We start from the raw sequence: 3,827 nt of genomic DNA, 5'->3' as shown, positions 1-3,827 counted from the left end.
AGGATAAGCAAATTCTGCAAAACAAGGAACTATTTTTTTTAAGACTTTATTTATTTGACAGAGAGAGAGTGCACAAGTAGGGAGAGCAGCAGGCAGAGGGAGAGGGAGAAACAGGCTCTCCACCAAGCAGAGAGCTCGAGGCGACGCTCGATTCCAGGACTCTGGGATCATGACTTGAGCTGAAGGCAGATGCTTAACTGGGCAGAGCCACTCAGGTGCCCCAAAACAAGGAACTCTTAAGGAGAGCCAAATTGCCAGGGAAATATAATGGAATAAATAGGTATGTAATTTAGATATTTATAATTTACTTCAGATAAACAAGTCTGTTTTTAGAATATGTGTGTCTTGGGACACCTGGGTTGCTCAATGAGTTAAGCGTCCAACTCTTGATTTTGGTTCAGGTTATGATCTGCGGGATAGTGGAATCAAGCCTGAGTCAGGCTTCACACTCAGCAGGGAGTCTGCTTAAGATTTTCTCTATCTTCCTCTGCTCCTCCCCACTGCCCCCCCTCAAATAAATAAGTAAATCTTAAATGCAATATTTTAAAAATCTCAAATATATACGTGTAGGCAATTAGGAATAATTCAAATTTAACTGGGTCTTCTGCGTTTTTATTTTTTAAATTGGCCCTCAGGCCTGAGGCCATCTGAGACCTCAGGCCCAGTTTCTGTGCCTCCATGTTTTGGATCACCCCTGCCTATAAAGCCATCCTCTTCTTCTTCAATGATAAAATCCTAATTCTCTTTCGAGACCCATCTCAAAATGATTCCTTAGCGGTGGCTAACTCTGTGCCAGGCATTATTCTAAGTGCCTTACATCTATTAAATCATTTATTCCTCCCTGAGGTAATCATTCTTAGTTATAATAGCAAATATGATAAGGAAGATATTTTTCCTATTTTATAGATGAAGCAATTAGTGCACAGAGAAATTAAGTGACTTACCATAAGTTACCCAATTAGTAAGTAGTGGAGCTGGGATTCAAATCCAGACAGTGTGGCTCTGGAGTCCATTCCATGATACGGCACCCACATCTGTTGAATATGCTTGCCCTTGGAACCCAGCCACTACGTTGTGAGGAAGCCCAGGCCACAGCGAGAAATCCCAACGTGAGTGTTCCAGATGACAGCCAGCATCAACCACCAGACATGTGTAAACGACCCTCATGATTCCAGCTCCAGCTTTCGAGTCTTACATTTGAGGCTCCAGACATCATCCCCTCTGTATCCTGTCTGAATATCTAGCATACAGAAATCATGAGAGATGATAAAAATGTTTTATTTTCATTTTTTAATTTTTTAAGAAATTTTTATTTATATATTTGATGGAGAGCACAAGCAAGGGGAGCAGCAGAGGGAGAGGGAGAAGCAGGCTCCCCACTGAGCAGGGAGCCCCAATGCAGGGGCTCAATCCCAGGACCTCGGGATCATGACCTGAGGTGAAGGCAGACACTTAGCTCACTGAGACACCCAGGCACCCCAATAAATGTTTTTTAAAATATTTTTTTAGAGCAGTTTTATGTGCACAGCAAAATTGAGAGGAAGATCCAGAGACTGCCTGTATGTCTCCTGTGCTCACACATGCACTGCCTCCCACATGATCACCATCTCCCACCAGAGGGGGGCACATTTATTATGTAAATATAATAAATATCTGTTTTTTGTATAATGAACCCGCACTTACACATCGGAATCAGCCAAAGCCCACCATTTTCATCAGGGTTCATTCTTGTATATTCCATGGGTTTAGACCCACGTAGAGTGACACATCCCACCATTACAGCATCATACAGAACAGTTTCACTGCCCTAAAAATTCTCTGTGCTCTTCTTATTCATCCCTCCCTCCTCCCTAACTGCTGGTAACTACTGATCTTTCTACTGTTTCTCCAGTTTTGCCTTTTCCAGAATGTTATATATTTGGAATATTATAGCAGACATAGGCTATTCAGATCAGTTTCTTTCAGTGACAAACACTTGAGTTTCCTTCCATGTCTTTTCGTGGCTTGACACCCCAATTCTCTGTAGCTCTTATTGGACTCATTGTCAGGCATTGAGTTTTGGAATAATCTATTATGCAGCATTAGATAACAAAACATCCTTCCAGGATTTTCTCTAACTAGCCTCAGGGTAAAAAAAAATTATGTTTTCACTCATTCATTCATCCAACTATTGAACTTAACGGGGTATATTTGGCTTCAGACATGGCCAGATCGAAGTGGCTCAAATGATGTCATCAGGGTTCTGTATCTCTGTATCTCTTTTCTCACTGGCAGCTCTAAGCTTTCCTGGATTTTACAGCTCCCCGCAACGTATCTCCTCAAAATACCAGCATAAACTCCGAGGAAGCTCTGAATCATCTGCTGTAATGATGAGTCATGTTTTCAACTTCAAGTTGTAGAAAACTCTACTAACAGTGGCTTAAAGTTTAAACCATGAGGATATTTATTACTTAGAAGAAGTCCAGAAGCAGAAGCCCCAGCACTGGTCAAATATTAAGTCCTTAAGTTCTTTCTAGCCTTCACTCTATCCTAATGCTTATTGCCTCATGGTTATAACACGGCCTTCCCAGCTCCACCCATCACATCTGCCTTCAAAGCAGGAGGAAAAGGAAAGGAACAGAGACAGTTTGTTTCACAAGCATGGCACTTTTCTCAGAAAGTCAAGTATCTTCCCAGAGCAGTGTTTTTACTTCACTGGCCAGAACTAGGTTACCTGGCCACATCCTCACTGAGAAGGTGGGAGAGTAGCTAACTTTCCAGAGGCTACAGCAGGAAGCAGCCAAGAAGGGAGCCTGTGAGTGGCTGTTGGTTACGCATCTTCCATGTCTGCCTAGCCCCGAATCAATCATGGCCAGGGGCATGGAGATTTCTAATTGATTAGATCTTAGGCCAAGGGGTAGGACTAGCTTCACAAACCTCACATGAACCTCAGGGACTGCATAGGATTTTCTGAGGCTTGGGGCAATGTGTTTCCTCAAAGCAAGAGCAATGAAAATGTACCAGTCCCTCCACAGGAGAGCTACAGAGTGTTCCACTGTGAGGATGAATCCACAATTCTTTTAATTAGCCCATTTTAGTTCTAACACAAGAAGATGGAAGGTTGGGTATGGGTAAGTTTAAACCCAGGCGTGCAGTGGGAGGGACATGAGGGGACAGTTGGTTAGGACAGGGAGCATATCAGGGCAAAGAAGGCTGCAAGGAAGCTGGGGAAGAGGTAATCATGGCTGGCCATGAGAGCCAAGCTATGCCACTGTTTCATCCAGTACTCACAACAAATACACGAGATCACTATTACTTATTCCCATTCAATTCTCGTGTTCCAGAAGAGAAAATTCAGAGCTGGAGAAGTTGAGTCATTTGCTGGAGTCACTTGCTCCAGAACCAGGGATTGACTAGACGAGATCTTTCTGATTCGTCCCCTAAGCTCTTTGATTCCAGAGCTGCCAGGCTTAATTGAGACCTGGAATTGGTTCCCTACAGAAAGGGTAAGGGGGGTGGGGGGTGAGGGTGACAGGCCCAATTAAAGTTACATGAGGTCACTCTTCCTGGAACCATCTGAATGCAGCTGCTGCAGACCAGGCCCCATTATCTGATGTGTCTGGAGACTGGGGTTGTGAAAAATCTACAGTGCTCAAGCTGAGATGAGGTTTCTGACTGCAGAAGGAACAAGTCCACAGAATTGTAGAGGTAGTAGCTCCACCACATCGCGTAGGGCCTCACCAGACGGACAGCACCTCCATCAAGCTGCTCTGGAGCTGCAGCTGGGCCCCAGGGGAGGGGTGCGCCCAATCCCCACCTTGCTCCATGTGAACGCCACGTGTGGCGTG

The sequence above is a fragment of the Canis lupus genome, chromosome 2 (genome assembly GCF_003254725.2).
Source record: "Canis lupus dingo isolate Sandy chromosome 2, ASM325472v2, whole genome shotgun sequence".
Classification (NCBI taxonomy): Eukaryota; Metazoa; Chordata; class Mammalia; order Carnivora; family Canidae; genus Canis; species Canis lupus.
Note: the sequence above shows the minus strand (reverse complement) of the source record.